This window comes from Hemiscyllium ocellatum, chromosome 20 (genome assembly GCF_020745735.1).
Source record: "Hemiscyllium ocellatum isolate sHemOce1 chromosome 20, sHemOce1.pat.X.cur, whole genome shotgun sequence".
NCBI classification, from domain to species: Eukaryota; Metazoa; Chordata; class Chondrichthyes; order Orectolobiformes; family Hemiscylliidae; genus Hemiscyllium; species Hemiscyllium ocellatum.
In genome coordinates this window covers 10006744-10024146 of record NC_083420.1, presented here as the reverse complement: position 1 = coordinate 10024146, position 17403 = coordinate 10006744, and the positions used below count along the sequence as shown (strand labels likewise).

Genomic DNA, 17403 nt, shown 5'->3' with positions numbered 1-17403 from the left:
AATGTAGGTGTAGGTGGAGCAAATTTACATGAGGCTCCCAGAACTGAAACTGTGAAAGTAATTGCTTTACTCTGGAATATATTAGCATGTATTTACATATTTGGTTTCTAGGGAATCTCTTCCAGCAGATTCTTATCCTAAACCTCTAAATTTCCTTGTCACATTTCTGATCGAAATTTACCTTCAGTGGGAAAGAAGGTATTATGCAGAGGAGACAAAGATTTATCATTTCTTCCAGGTGTTATAGCATGCCAAGTCCTGGTCTTAGTCCAGTTCTAGATTAAAACACATGCTTAAACAGTCCAATGTGTATACAGTGAGGATGACTTTCCCACAATACTCTCCCTTCCCTTAACTTGCTGAATGGCTGTTGTATGTAGCCAACTGAAAAAACTAGGCTTACGTAAGTAATTGGTGTGTAAGATATCCATGGCAGTTATGATTAAGAGATACAAGGAAATGGCTTAGCCTGTTTTTGAAGTAAACAAACAAATATTGGAATTTTCCCTTCCTGAAAGAGGTTGGCACACTGCCATATATTTCCTATCGGGCAGTAAAATGTGGCAATCTGGCGGCTATTACGGTAAGAAGTTTGTCTTGGTTATCTCTCATCTAGGGGCTTTCATTTTGTAAAACTGGAAGTTAGAATTTTACTGTAATTAGGATCTGATCTTCATTGAGTTACTGCTTGTCTTAGTAATTCAGAGGAAGAGTGAGTTTATTTTGGTCATTTAATTCATTGTTCTTGTAAGTGTGATTGCAACACAGAACAAAGGAATCAAATAGTTTGGAGGACAAACTTGTGTTCTCTTGATTGGGTGAAGTTTCCATATTGCGTATCATTGGGAGAAGGCCACAAAAGTGGAATGCACTTAACTCATTTAAAGAATGGGATATTGCTCTTTTCTTCCCTTCCATAATTAGTTGACTTTAATATTTTGAGTAAAAAGTGCAAGAAGGGCTGTATCTTTGAAATAACATAATAACAAGTTGTCTAGAATTTTGTAAATATGATCAATCCTAAAAGGAACAACTTGCTTCATCAAGATCCCACAAATACCAATGACCAGTTAAATTATTTGATAATTGAATAGTGATAGTGATGGGCAAACTGCAGGTGCTTATTTTAGTTCATTAAGTATAGGAGTTTAGAGGTCATGTTGCAGCTGTATAGGACATTGGTTGGGTCACATTTGAAATATTGCATTCAATTCTGATCTCCGTGTTAAAGGACAGATGTTAAACTGGACATGGTACAGAAAAGGTTTACAAGAATATTGCCAGGGTTGGAGGGTTTAAGGTACAGGCAGAGGCTGGGCCTGTTTTACCTGGAGTGTCAGAGGCTGGGAAGAAGTAGTGACCTTTAAAGATGTTTATAAATCATGAGGGATGTGGATATGGTGAATAGCCAAGGTCTTTTCCCCAGGGTAGGGGAGTCCAAAACTAGAGGGCACAGGTTTAACATTTAAAAGGGATCTTAGGGGCAATGTTTTCATGCAGAGGGTGGTGTGTGTATGAAATGAGCTACTAGAGGAAGTGATGGAGGCTGGTATGATTACAACATTTCAAAGACATCTGGATGGGTACATGAATAGGAAGGGTTTATGGGCATATGGGCCAAATGCTGGCAAATTAGACGAGATTAATTTAGGATGTCTGGTTGACGTGGATTAGTTTGACTGAAGGGTCTGTTTCCATGCTGTATGACTCTGACTCTGACTCTGAGTACCCACTAAAAATATGAAACACAATCTAAGGGAAGAGTTACCGTTGAAGTTACATCACTATGGCAGCCACAGTTGTATAATGAACAAATACTTACTTCCAAACATACCCCTTTCATTTAAAAAAAGACAAACGATGCATTATCATTTGCAGTTAGAAATGATCAATGTTAATTCTAATCAGTCCTACTTGTGCTCATCTTTGCATATGCATTTTTTCCATAATACCTAAAGTGTTCAGTTCTGTTCATAGCACATGTGAAGGTTAAACTGGCAAGAAGGGGTAAGATAAAGGAACCTTTGGATGACGAGAGCGGAGGAGTTTCTCGTCAAAAGAAAGAAGGCAGCTTACGTAAGGTGGAGGAAGCAAGCTCAGCTCTAGAGGATTACAGGCAGGCGAGGAAGGAGCTCAAAAATGGTCTGAGGAGAGCCAGGAGGGGGCACGAAAAAGGCTTGGCAGGAAGGTTTAGGGAGAATCCAAAGGCATTTTACATGTTTTTGAGGAATAAGAGTAGGAAGAGGAAGAGTAGGGCCGATCAGGGATAACATGGGGAATCTTGTGTATAGAGTCTGAGGAGGTTGGGGAAGCCCTAAATGAGTCTTTTGCTTCTGTCTTTACTCAAGGAAAGGACCTTGTAGTGAATGAAACCATTGAGGAGCAAGTAAGCACGCTAGAACGGATAGAGATTGAGGAAGCTGATGTACTGAAAATTTTGACAAACATGAAGATGGACAAGTCACCAGGGCCAGACCAGATTTGTCCTCAGCTGCTTTGGGAAGTGAGAAATGTGATTGCTTCACCGCTTGCGAAGATCTTTGTATCCTCGATCTCCACCGGAGTCATACCTGAGGACTGGAGGGAGGCAAATGTAATTCCTCTCTTCAAGAAAAGAAATAGGGATAGCCCCAGCAATTACAGACCAGTCAGTTTCACGTCTGTCGTCAGCAAGATGTTAGAAATGATTCTGAGGGATAGGATTTATGACCATCTGGAAGAGCATGGCTTGATTAAATGCAGACAGCACGGCTTTGTGAGGGGCAGGTCATGCCTCACAAACCCTATCGAGTTCTTTGAGGATGTTACTACACAAGTTGATGAGGGTCGAGCTGTGGATGTGGTGTATCTGGACTTCAGCAAGGCATTTGATAAGGTTCCCCATGTAGGCTCGTTCAGAAGGTCAGGAGGAATGGGATACAGGGAAATTTAGCTGTCTGGATACAGAATTGGCTGGTCGACAGAAGACAGCAAGTGGTCGTGGAAGGAAAGTATTCTGCCTGGAAGTCAGTGGTGAGTGGTGTTCCACAGTGCTCTGTTCTTGGGCCTCTACTCTTTGTAATTTTTATTAATGACTTGGGGGAGGAGATTGAAGGATAGGTTAGCAAGTTTGCAGACCACACAAAGGTTTGAGGTGTTGTTGACCATATAGAGGATTGTTGTTGGCTGCAGCAGGACATTGACAGGATGCAGAGATGGGCTGAGAGGTGGCAGATGGAGTTCAACCTGGATAAATGTGAAGTGATGCATTTTGGAAGGTGAACTTGAAAGTTGAGTACAGGATTAAAGACAGGATTCTTGGCAGTGTGGAGGAACAGAGGGATCTTGGTGTGCAGGTACATAGATCCCTTAAAATTGTCACCCAAGTGGACATGGTTATTAAGAAAGCATATGGTGTTTTGGCTTTCATTAACAGGGAGATTGAGTTAAAGAGCCATGAGATCTTGTTTCAGCTCTATAAAACTTTGGTTAGACAGCACTTGGAATACTGCGTCCAGTTCTGGTCGCCCTATTATAGGAAAGATGTGGGTGCTTTGGAGAGGGTTCAGAGGAGGTTTACCAGGATGCTGCCTGGACTGGAGGGCTTATCTTACGAAGAGAAGTTGATTGAGCTCGGACTTTTGTCATTGGAAAAAAGAAGGAAGAGAGGAGACCAATTTGAGGTGCACAAGATAATGAGAGGCATAGATAGAGTTGATAGCCAGAGACTTTTTCCCAGGGCAGAAATGGCTAACACGAGCGGTCATAGTTTGAAGCTATTTGGCAGAAAGTATAGAGGGGATGTCAGAGGCGGTTTCTTTACGCAGAGAGTTGTGAGAGCATGGAATGCGTTGTCAGCAGCAGTTGTGGAAGCGAGGTCATTGGGGACATTTAAGAGATTACTGGACATGCATATGGTCACAAATTTGAGGGTTCGTACATTAGGTTTACCTTACATGAGGATCAATGGTCTGCACAACATCATGGGCTGAAGGGCCTGTTCTGTGCTGTATTGTTCTATGTTATACTTAACTGTTTCTGGCATCCTCTCTTTCCAGTGATATGTTCCTTCCTTGAGCATTGTTCCCATGGTAAGTGCTTGAACAAAGCAAGATGCCTGTCTTTCAGATTCAGTGTCTCTGTTGGATTGAAGATTCCAGATTGTGCCAAACTGGGGGCTACAATTTGTTTGCTTAGAGTAAAAATTTATTTTCTGTTCTTCAACATTAGTGTACATGAGATTTGAAGACTTGGGAATAGAAGTAGACGATTCAGCTCATCGAAACCTACACCACCATTCAATGAGATCATGACTGATCTGATAATCCTCAACTCCACTTTTCTGCCTGCACTATAACCCTAAATTCCCTTACTGCTTAAAAATCTTCATTTCAGCCTTAAATACTTCTAGCAGCTCACCATCAAGCCATCTGTGGTAAAGACTTCTGCTAGCCTATGAAAAAAGAAACACCTCATCTCTGACTTAAATGTGATATTCTGAGATTATGCCTCTGGTCTAAGACTCTTCCATAAAGGGCAATAATCTTCATCTATCCTGTCAAGTCCCCTAAGAATGTTTCAATAAATTTGTCTCTGATTCTTAACTCCAATGAATATATGCCCAGTTTGGATCTGTCTTCATATGGCAATCTCTCCATACCTTGTACCAGACTAGTGAATCTTCTCTGAACTGCCTCCAATGCCAGTATATCTTCCTTTGGATAAGGGGTCCAGGACTGTTGACAATATTCCAGCTGCTGTCAACAAGGCCTTGTATGTTTTTAGCAAACCTCCCTATTCTTATACATCAATCTCTTTGAAATAAAGGTCAATATTCCAGTTACCTTCGCTATTACATAATGAATGTGTATGCCAGCATCAATGATTTATGTAGAAGGATTCCCAAAATCCCCTCGTCTGTAGCTTTGTGCAACTTTTGTCCAATTAAGTATATATTGGGTCAATTGTAAGTAATTGTAACCTCAGCCCTGTTCTCTGTGGCATTCTGTTTCAAGTTGCCATCCTGAAAATGCCCTCCTCTTCAACACTCTTCTTTTGGCTTTGCTTGATCACATTGTGTTTTTAAATGCTCTGCTAGTAGATACTTTATTGTAGAGTCAAAGATTTTCCCATTATGTGGTCCCCAATTTATGCACACCCAACTTAAAAATGGTTGTGAACAAATATTTGTGAATGAGATCCTGTTGGGGGTGTAATTTTAAACATTTCCTGTACTAACTGTACTGAACACCTGCTTTTCATTGTTCTGCATTGTGTTCTGACTTGTGTACAAATCAACTTGCAAGAGGGCACCAGAACAAAACTATTGGTGACCTGAAGTCTGCCTGTTCGGATGCTAAACGAACTGGCCAATGGTTATCTGATTATTGCCTCCTTCCATTTTTAAATAAAGATGTTATATTGATAGTTTCCCAGTCCCTCTAAAATTGTTCCAGAATCTAAGGATTCCTGGAAGATAGCAGCATCCGCACTCTGTAACCACTTCCTTTAATGTCAATGATGTACCCATTAGGTCAAGCAAATTTATCCATATTTAGCCCCCATTAGTTTCCATAGCACTTTTTCTCCAGTGATAGTTAGTCTTTATTTTCAATTGAATTTCTTGAGCAATATAAAGCGTGAAGGGACTGTCTTGAGAGAGAAATCAGGAAGGCAAAGAGGGGATATGAGATGGCATTGGCAGATAAGGTTAAGTATAATCCAAACAGATTCTGCTTTTTTAATAAGGGATAGCATTACAGCTGTACTGAGGGAATATATTCCCAGAAATACATCCAGGGAAGTTATTTGGGTGGAACTGAGCAATATGAAAGGAATGATCACCTTATTGGGATTTATTATAGACCCCCTTAATAATCAGCAGGAAATTGAGAAGCAAATTTGTAAGGAGATCTCAGTTACCTGTCAGAATAAGAAGGTGGTTATGATTAGATTACTTACATTATGGAAACAGGCCCTTCGGCCCAAATAATCCACACCAACCCTCCGAAGAGTAACCCACCCAGACCCACTTCCTCTGACGAATGCACCTAGCACTATGGGCAATTTAGCATGGCCAATTCACCTAACCTGCACATCTTTGGACTGTGGGAGGACTGTGCTAGTTTTCCAGGCTGGAATCGAACCTGGGACTCTGGTGCTGAGAGGCAGAAGTGCTAACCACTGAGCCACTGCCCACCGTTATGGTAGGGGATTTTAACTTTCCAAACATAGACCGGGACTGCCATAGTGTTAAAGGTTTAGATGGAGAGGAATTTATGTTCAAGAAAATTTTCTGATTCTAGTATGTGGATGTATCTACTAGAGGAGGTGCAAAACTTGATCTACTCTTGGGAAATGAGGCAGGGCAGGTGACTGAGGGGTCAGTGGGGGAGCACTTTGGGGCCAGCGACCATAATTCTATTAGTTTTAAAATAGTAATGGAAAAGGTCTAAAAGCTGAGGTTTTTAATTGGAGGAAGGCCAATTTTGATGGTATTAGGCAGGAACTTTCAGAAACTGACTGGGGGTAGATGGTAATAGGTCGGCCGGAAAATGGGAAGCCTTCAGAAATGAGAACGGGAGTCCAGGTAAAGTATATTCTTGTTAGGTGAAAGCAAAGGCTGGTAGGTATAGGGAATGCTGGATGACTAAAGAAAAAGCAAGAAACATATGTCTGGTATGGACAGGATAATCAAGTGAATACAAAAGAGAAACTAGAGAGAGAATAGGGCCCCTCAAAGATTAGCAAGGCGGCCTTTGTGTGGAGCCACAGGAGGTGGGGGAGTACTAAATGAATATTTTGCATCAGTGTTTACTGTGGAAAAGGATATGGAAGATATAGAATGTAGGGAAATAGATGGTGACACCTTGAAAAATGTCTATGTTACAGAGGAGGAAGTGCTGGATGACTTAAAACACATAAGTGGGTAAATCCCAGGACCTGATCAGATGTATCCTGGAACTCTGGGAAGTTAGGGAAGTGATGGCTGGGCCTCTTGCTGAGATATTTGTATCATCAGTAGTTACAGGTGAGGTACTGGAAGACTGGAGGTTGGCTAACGTGGTGTCACCTTTTTAGTAAAGGTGGTAAGGACAAACCAGGGACCTATAGACCAGCGAGTCTAATATCGGTGGTGGGCAAGTCATTGGAGGGAATCCTGATGGACAGGATATACATGTATTTGGAAAGGCAAGGACTGATGAGGGATAGTCGACATGGCTGTGTGTGTGGGAAATCATGTCTCACAAACTTGATTGAGTTTTTTGAAGAAGTAACAAAGAGGATTGATGAGGGCAGAGAAGTGGACGTGGTCTATATAGACTCCAATAAGGCGTTTGACAAGATTCCCTATGGGAAACTGGTTAGCAAGGTTAGAATCATGGAATACAGAGAGAACGAGCCATTTGGATACAGAACTGGCTCAAAGGTAGAAGACAGAGGGTGGTGGTGGAGGGTTGTTTTTCAGACTGGAGGCCTGTGACCAGTGCTGGGTCCACTACTTTTTGTCATTTATATAAGTGATTTGGATGTGAGCGTAAGAGGTATAGTTAGTAAGTTTGCAGATGACACCGAAATTGGAATGTATTGGACAGCGAAGAAGGTTACCTCAGGTTACAACAAGATCTTGATCAGATGGGCCAATGGGCTGAGGAGTGGCAGATGGAGTTTAATTTAGATAAATGCGAGATACTGCATTTTGGGAAAGCAAATTTTAGCAGGACCTATACACTTTATGGTAAGGTCCTTGGGAGTGTTGTTGAACAAAGAGACCTTGGAGTGCAGGTTCATAGCTCCTTGAAAGTAGAGTCACAGGTAGATAGCAAAGTGAAGGTGTTTGGTATGCTTTCCTTTATTGGTCAGAGTACGGAGTACAGGAGTTGGGATGTCATGTTGCGGTTATACAGGTCATTGGCTAGGCCCCTTTTAAAATATTTTATGCAATTCTGGTCTCCATCCTATCGGAAAGATGTTGTGAAACTTGAAAGGGTTCAGAAAAGATTTACAAGGATGTTGCCAGGGTTGGAGGATTTGAGCTGTAGAGAGAGGTTGAAGAGGCTAGGGCTGTTTTCCCTGGAGTTTCGGAGGCTGAGGGGTGACCTTAGAGGTTTATAAAATCATGAGGGGCATGGATAGGGTAAATAGACGAGGTCTTTTCCCTTGGGTGGGGGACTCAAGAACTAGAAGGCATAGGTTTGGGCTAAGCTATGAAAGAGACCTGAGGGGGAACTTTTTACGTGATATGTGTATGGAATGAGCTGCCAGAAGAAGTGGTGGAGGCTGGTACAATTACAGCATTTAAAAGGCATCAGCTGGGTATATGAATAGGAAGGGTTTGGAGGGATATGGGCCGGGTGCTGGCAGGTGGGACTAGATTGGGTTGGGATATCTGGTTGGCATAGATTAGTTGGACCAAAGGGTCTGTTCTATGCTGTACATCTCTTTGACTCTATGACTCTAAATACATTAAGAGCAAGAGGGTTACGAGAAAGAGGGTAAGGGCCTCTAAAGATCAAAGAGGTCGTCTTTGTGTTGAACCCCAGGAAATGCGAGAGATACTAAATGAATATTTTGCGTCTGTTTTTACTGTGGAGAAAGAAATGGAGTCGAGAGAATGCAGAAAAATAAGCTTTGATGTTTTAAAAGCAGTTCATATTACAGAAAAGGAAGTTCGGGAGGTCTCAGAGTATAAAGTTGGTTAAATCTCCGGGACCTGATGTAATGTAATCTAGAATGTTGTGGGAAATACGGGAGGAAATTACGAGCACCTTTGCAGAAATATTTAGATCGTGTATAACTACTGGTGAGGTACCTGATGACTATAGGGTGACTAATGTTGTACCTTTGTTTAAGAAAGTATGTAAAGAGAAACTGGGGAACTATAGAGCTGAGCGTCTCAGTCTGGTTGTGGGTAAATTATTGGAGGCGATTGTAAAAGATAGGATTTCTGGACATTGAGTGGCAGAACTTGATTAGGGAAAGTCAGCATGAAAATGGTGTCTAACAAACTTGAGTTTTTTTTTGAGTTTACCAAAAAGGTGGTTGATGGCAGAGCAGTAGACATTATTTATTTGCATTTTAGTAAAGCCTTGAACAAGGTTCCATATGGTAGACTCATTAGTAAAGTTAGGTGACATGAATTCAGGGTGAGCTTGCCAATTGGATATGTAATTGGCTTAATGGCAGGAGACCGAGTAATGGTGGAGGGTTGCTTTTTGGACTGGAGGCCTATGACCAGTGGTGTTACAAAGGGATCGGTTCTGGGTCTTTTGTTAATTAGGCAAATGATTTGGATGAGAATATAGAAGCATACTTAGTAAGTTTGTAGATGACAGCAAAGTTGGTGGCATAGTTCTCAGTGAAGATGGTTTTCTAAGATTACAAAGGGATCTTGATCAAATGGGTCAATGGGCTGAAAAATGGCAGATGGAGTTCAGTTTGGATAAATGTGAGGTATTGCATTTTAGTACAACAAACAAGGGTTGGGCTTATACAATTAATGGTAGGGCCTTGGGTAATGTTGCAAAAGTGTGGGACTAGAAAAGCACAGCCGGTCAGGCAGCATCCAAGGAGCAGGAGAGTCGACGGTTCGGGCAGAAGCCTTTCATTAGGAATTTGGGGGAGGTGGGAAGGGGGCTGAGCAAAAAGATAGGACAGTAAGGGTTGGGGGAAGGTAGCCGAGTAGGTGATAAGTAGATGCAGATGGGAGGTGATGGTGGGTAATGTTGCAAAACCGAGGGAGCCAGGGGTGCAGCTACATAATTCTTTAAAGTTTATGTCACATACGGACAGGATGGTTAAAGTGTTTGGCACACTTGACTTCATTGCTCAGTCCTTCTAGTATAGGAGTTGGGACACTATGTTAAGGTTGTACAGGACATTGGTGAGGCCTCTCTGGAATACGGTGTCCGGTTCTGATCATCCAGTTATCGGAAGGATATTACCAAGATGCAGAGGGTTCATAAGAGTTTAACCAGGATGTTGCTGGGTATGGAAGCCTTGAGTTATAAGGAAAGTCTGATAGGCTGGAACATTTTTGATTGGAGTGTAGGAGGTTGGGATCTTTAGAAGTTTATAAAATAATGAGAGATATAGATAGAGTTGATGGTAGTTGTCTTTTCCCTCAGATAGGGAATTTCAAGACTGGGGACTCATTTTTAAGGTGTGAGAAGAGACAAGTTTTCAAAAAGATATGAGAGGCAAATGTTATACACAGAGGACTGTTCACGCGTGGAATGAACGTCTTGAAGTGGGTACAATTGCAAAGTTTAAAAGACATTTGAATGGATACATGAATAGGAAACTTTTGGAAGGATTTGGGCCAGGAGGTGGCAGTTGTGACTAGTTTTAGTTTGGGATTATATTCAGCATGGACTGGTTGGACTGAAAGGTCTATTTCTGTGCTGTATGACTCTGAGTCTCCTTTTTGTTCCTGGAATATTTAGAAATTTTGGAATGCTACTGGTGTCTTCTACTGTAAAGACTGATGCAGAGTATTTATTCAAATCCTCTGTCTTTTCCTGTTTCTTAGTAGTTGGCTTGTTTAGGGTGTCACACTCCAATGACAAATTTGACAAAACTTTGCTGAATCATTCTCAAATTCAACATAGTTTTGCAATGCTTTCACATCAGTTAACTGCTGCATCCCTGCTGTATTCTGTCCTTGTCGAGATATGGGTCAGACTAAAGCAAGATGGTGCTGGGGTGTGGCGATTGCTTGCAAGCTGACTGCAGTAGATAATATTTTTATATATCTTATTCTTACATATGTTATTCTTACATTATTTATGTACTTGAGTTCAGGCATTTTTAGTTGTATCTTTCTGTTCTTAATTTTTAACTCCAAATTTTTCTTCATTTCTGTAATTATTTACTTTCAATTGCTCATCGGGAGCCTGCTGTTCAGAATAATTTATTGGCGTCTTTATCATTTCTTTCTCAGGAGCTCCTGGGTTGGTACAATGGGACTGCTAGTGCCTCCATCTTGTATTTTGGACTGCACTTGAAGTCAGCTGGGGCTCTTCTCGCTTATGCTGAGTTGCTTCGTAATTTCATCAACCTGAATTTTTTTTTTGTTTGTTCACAGGATGTGAACATTGCTGGTTAAGCGTATTATGGCCCAGGAGGATCTCTGAGACCAACAGGATCTGATCAGATCGGTGGCACAGTGGTTAGCACTGCTGCCTCGCAGCGCCAGAGACCCGGGTTCAATTCCTGACTCAGGCGACTGACTGTGTGGAGTTTGCACGTTCTCCCCGTGTCTGCGTGGGTTTCCTCCGGGTGCTCCGGTTTCCTCCCACAGTCCAAAGATGTGCAGGTCAGGTGAATTGGCCATGTTAAATTGCCCGTAGTGTTAGGTGAAGGGGTAAATGTAAGGGTATGGGTTGGTTGCGCTTCGGCGGGTCGGTGTGGACTTGTTGGGCCGAAGGGCCTGTTTCCACACTGTAGGTAATCTAATCTAATATCAGTGGCTTGTAAAATACTGAAATCTATTCAGCCTCATGTAGGATTGCCAGTCCAAGCTTTAAACTACATTCAGCTGAGATGAGTGGATCTTGCTTGAACTTATTAGTTCTATTCCACAATTTCGTTCTTCCAATTGCCTGGGCTCTCCTCCTCCTTTTCTCTTAGGATTAAAATTATTCCATCATGGAGCCTCAGCCATATCTTGGAAGGTCATTTTTGGGTCATCATCTCAAGTTACTTTGCATAGGTCTGTGCAGCACATGATGTTGCAAGAAGCACTGTCATATGTCTGATGCTTCTCATTCACTTGATTCTCTCCAAAAGTCGCCATCCTAATTGCAATGGGCCATTTATCTCAATTAGATGTGATGTTAACTTGGTGGATGATGTAGTGTCATTCAGCAGAATCATGAGCTGACACCTCTTCAGCACCCAACTTCAAAGAATTTCTTTGCTTCTTTCTAATTAAACACTTACCTAGAGTCATAGAGATATACAGCACAGAAATAGACCCTTCGGTCCAACTCATCCATGCTGATCAGACGTGCCAATCCAATCTAGTCCTATCTGCCAGTACCTGGCCCATAACCCTTCAAAACCTTGCTATTCATATACCCATCCAGGTGCCTTTTTAAATGTTGCAATTGGACCAGCCTCCACCACATCCTCTGGCAGCTCATTCCATACTCGCACCACCTTCTCCGTGAAAAGGTTGCCTCTTAGGTCTCGTTTATATCTTTCCCCTCTCACCCTAAACCTATGCCCTCTAGTTCTGGACATCCACCCCAGGGAAAAGACCATGTATATTTACACTATCCATGCTCCTCATAATTTTGTAAACCTCCATAAGGTCACCCCTCAATCTTTGATGCTCCAGGGAAAACAACCATAGCCTAATCAACCTTTCCCTGTAATTGAAATCCTCCAACCCTGGCAACATCCTTTTAAGTCTTTTCTGAACCCTTTCAAGTTTCACAATGTTCCAACAGTGGCCTAACCAATGTCCTGTACAGCCGCAACATGACCTCCCAACTCCTGTACTCCGTACTTTGACCAATAAAGGAAAGCATACGAAATGTCTCCTTCACTATCTTATCTACCTGTAACTCCACTTTCCAGGTGCTATGAACTGCACTCCAAGGTCTCTTTGTTCAGCAACACCCACGCGAACCTTGCCATTAAGTGTATAAGTCATGCGAAGGTTTGCTTTTCCAAAATGCAGCACCTCGCGTTTATCTAAATTAAACTCCATCTGCCACTCCTCAGCCCGTTGGCTCATCTGATCAAGATCCTGTTGTAATCTGAGGTAACCTTCTTTGCTGTCCACCACACCTCCAATGTCATCTGCGTACTTAGGAACTATATCTCTTATGCTGACATCCAAATCACTTATATACATTATGAAAAGTATTGGGCCCAGCACCGATTCTTGTGGCACTCCATTGGTCACAGGCCTCCAGTCTGGAAAACTACCTTCCACCACCACCCTCTGTCTTCTACCTTTGAGCCAGTTCTGTATCCAAGTGGCTAGTTCTCTCTGTATTCCATGTGGTCTAACCTTGCTAACCAGTCTCCCATGGGGAATCTTGTCAAACGCCTTATTGAAGTCTATTTGGATCACGTCTATTTGGATCAATCCTCTTTGTTACTTCTTCATAAAACTCAATCAAATTTGTGAGATATGATTTCCCACGCACAAAGCCATGTTGACTATCCCTAATCAGTCCTTGCCTTTCCAAATACATATACATCCTGTCCCTCAGGATTCCCTCCAATAACTTGCCCACCACCGAGGTCAGGCCCACTGGTCTATAGGTCCCTGGCTTGTCCTTACCACCTTTCTTAAACAGTGGCACCACATTAGCCAACCTCCAGTCTTCTGGCACCTCATTTGTGACTATCAATGATACAAATACCTCAGCAAGACACCCAGCAATCAATTTTCCCCTTTTTCTTCCACTTTTTCTTTCTCTCTCCCTTTCTTCTTTACCCACTTTTTTCCTCTCTCTCTCTGTCACTCACTCACTCATTCACTCACTCACTCTCTCTCACTCAAATTGCTTTTAGGATTTGCAGTCTTATTTTTATCCTAACATTCTTGCTCTCACACTGAATGCTAAATTGTTCCCTCGAGAGCTTTTATGCTGAGACCTTTATTAGCCCTCCTATTTGCCGAGTGTCCAGGGGAATGTCTGCAGCTTGGACACCAGCCACTGAACTCTGACCTGAAGTTGCTTGAGCTATAGTTGTGATCACCTTGGTGTCCAGTTGCTCCAACATGCTTCAGCTGCAACACATCACCTGACCTGCCATGATTATTGTATTTTGTCGTCTTCCCCCCCCACCATTTTCCTATTGTGATCTCATGTCCAACAATGGGTCTTTCATTATTCATCGCTGCAAATGTGTTGCTGGTCAAAGCACAGCAGGCCAGGCAGCATCTCAGGAATAGAGAATTCGACGTTTCGAGCATAAGCCCTTCATCAGGAATGACTCATTCCTGATGAAGGGCTTATGCTCGAAACGTCGAATTCTCTATTCCTGAGATGCTGCCTGGCCTGCTGTGCTTTGACCAGCAACACATTTGCAGCTGTGATCTCCAGCATCTGCAGACCTCACTTTTTACTTTCATTATTCATTGTGTTCTACATTCCTGCTCTTTACACTTGAAAAATCCCTGCTCTGCATACATTTTGTTGTAACTTTTTTTCTTTCTCATTTTGCACGCCAGATTCTATCTTCTACCTAACAAGTTATTTATAAGGAAAAGGCTAGACATCGGAACACAAACCTTACTTTTTTACTTTAAATGTTGGAAATATTCAACAATCGGCTGCTTTGTTTAGGCAAAACCAACCAAAATGATCTTGTTTTTAATGTTCTTTTTGATAAAGAACAAGTTTATTATGCAAAAGAAAGAAAACAACAATGTTAGATGCACTCTGATCATTTAGAAAGATTTTAACATAATCAGTAAAATGATTCTGTCTTTTCCCTGTAATATCCTTTTACAGCAACCCCAATGAAGTGCCACTCTATCTTAAACTATCTTTTTATTATCTTTCTTGACTAACACTCCGATTTTAATGGTCTAAAGTCTTTTCAGTTCTAACGGCCCGGAAACTACTTCACAAACTCTCAAAGCTTGAAAACGTTACAAACAAAGCTCACTCAGTCTGAAGGTTTCGACACATGTAACGAGCTATCCTTTTGTTAGGACAGAACAGTTGTATTGAGCTGAGACCTGATCCTTCTGATCTGAACTCAAACCTACTAGAGACCTCAGTTTTCTGTGTATCACAAAAAATAATGTTGTGAACATTTCACCCATTAATTCCAATTTAAACCACATTACTTCACTGTTCCAAGTTACTCCTGACATTTTTCAAAAAGAAAAGTTGGCTTCTCAAAACTGACACTGCAAATTAATTTAATTCACTGAAATTTGAATTTCAACTAATAAATGTTTTATATACCTTTATGACACAACATTAGAATGATTTCAAACTGTGTCACCAAGTGTGTATTATTCTTAGAGCAAATGAAAAACTCCACATTGTACATCTTCACAAGCGTCATAACCAGTCTCAAACTCCTGTATTTACTGGGGATTAAAGTTACGAAAGACCCATTGTTGGACGTGCGATCACAATAGGAAAATGGTGGGGGGGGGGGGGGCGGATCTCACTAAAACTCTAAACTTCTGTAGCCATTCACAGATGAGTGCTGAAAGTGAGAAGTTCTGTCTGGACTTTATGAGAAAACCTTTGAATCCTCCTTTCAATTGCCAGTTTCTTGTCACAAATTCAGAAAAAAGTCATTCTGTGATTGCATGGAGGAGAAAATGAAATTAACCTGAAATTTCAATGAATTCAATGTGACATAATTATAACTGTGGACTTTGGTGTAGAGCACAGATTACAGTAGCCATTTTATTTGTACTCCATAAATTAACTAGACTTTTGAAATGCATTGTAATTATCTGTATGATGAAATATGATCACAGCTGTGCAATTTTATTATTTTAGGCTTTTTAAAGAAATCTAACTGGTGAATTTGGACTACTGGTTATGTTTATAATGTCACTGCAATTCAGCAATTGTCTGTCTGTCTGACCATGCCTCCCTCTCTCCCTTTTTTCTTTTAATGGTGATCTTAATTTATGTACCTAATAACCAAGTGACCATTGGAAATAGTTCCTCTGGATTTACTTAATCAAAGCTCCTGATGTAAATTGTTAACTTCCTTGTTTCAGTGAAAAATGGCTGAGATTCCTAGTAACAAGGATGTTATTTCAGTTTTCATCTAAATCTGTGTCCTGTGATGACATCGTTCCTGAAATAAGTAATGAAAAAAACAGGATGCTATATTCTAATTGTGATGATTGATTCAAAATACTCTGTTATTGTATCCTTTTTTTTGCAATCTTTGTCTTGTACAATTTTGTACTATTCCGATTGCTGTGCATGCACTTTTCTTTGAAATGATGCAGCCATAACATGTGCCATTGGCAGTGCTAATCATGTGAAAGAACCTATCCATGGATTGGTTTGTGACCCTTGCAGGATATGTCATCCTGTTCATAACTCAAGCGCTTGACAATTAGGGAATAAACATGACTTGTTTTTTATTAAAATGAAATAATGTTGTGGGTGCTGATGATCTGAAACAAAAACAGCAATTGCTGGAAAATATCGAGTCTGGCAGTCTCTGTGGAGTGAAAACAGAATTAAACTTTTGAATCCAGTGATCCTCCTTCAGAGGGAAGGGTTCGAAGAAGGGTCACAGGACTCGAAACATTAATTCTGCTTTCTTTCCACAGATACTGCCATACCTGCTGAGTGTCTCTAACGATTTTTTTTTTTGTCACAGTTATTCAATGTTCCTCAAATGTGCAGTTTGTACCTTGTCATAGTTCCCAGTTTCAAAGAAGTGCTAATAATATTAAAGCCTTAAAATTTTGTCTTGATTCCAATGGATGAGCATTGAATGCATTCACTTAACAATTTTCCATGTTCTAATTCACAAGTCCAACCAACAGTTAGTTATCATTCATTCTCTGTATAAAATATATTTAGTGTAAAAAGTGAGGTCTGCAGATGCTGGAGATCAGAGCTGAAAATGTGTTGTTGGTTAAAGCACAGCAGGTCAGGCAGCATCCAAGGAACAGGAAATTCGACGTTTCGGGCCGGAGCCCTTCATCAGGAATGAGGAGAGGGTGCCAGGCAGGCTAAGATAAAAGGTAGGAAGGAGGGACTTGGGGGAGGGGCGATAGATATGTTATAGGTGGAAGGAGGTCAAGGTGAGGGTGATAGGCCGGAGTGAGGTGGGGGCGGAGAGGTCAGGAAGAGGGTGGAAGGATCCTTCCATATCTGCCACAAATTCACTTGCACCTCCACACACATCATCCATTGCATCCGCTGCACCCGATGTGGCCTCCTCTATATTGGGGAGACAGGCCGCCTACTTGCAGAACGCTTCAGGGAACACCTCTGGGACGCCCGGACCAACCAACCCAACCACCTCGTGGCTCAACACTTTAACTCTCCCTCCCACTCCACCGAAGACATGCAGGTCCTTGGACTCCTCCATCGCCAGAACATAACAACACGACGGTTGGAGGAAGAGCGCCTCATCTTCCGCCTGGGAACCCTCCAACCACAAGGGATGAACTCAGATTTCTCCAGTTTCCTCATTTCCCCTCCCCCCACCTTGTCTCAGTCGATTCCCTTGAACTCAGCACCGCCCTTCTAACCTGCAATCCTCTTCCTGACCTCTCGCCCCCACCCCACTCCGGCCTATCACCCTCACCTTGACCTCCTTCCACTATAACATCTCTATCGCCCCTCCCCCAAGTCCCTCCTCCCTACCTTTTATCTTAGCCTGCCTGACACCCTCTCCTCATTCCTGATGAAGGGCTCCGGCCCGAAACGTTGAATTTCCTGTTCCTTGGATGCT

General features: G+C 41.8%; 1 protein-coding gene across 1 annotated transcript in view; it reads left to right on the top strand.

The window, feature by feature from the left end:
- Window positions 1–17403, top strand: part of clec16a (C-type lectin domain containing 16A) — a 269043-nt gene that overhangs the window by 77054 nt on the left and 174586 nt on the right. The gene's annotated exons all lie outside the window — the stretch shown is intronic.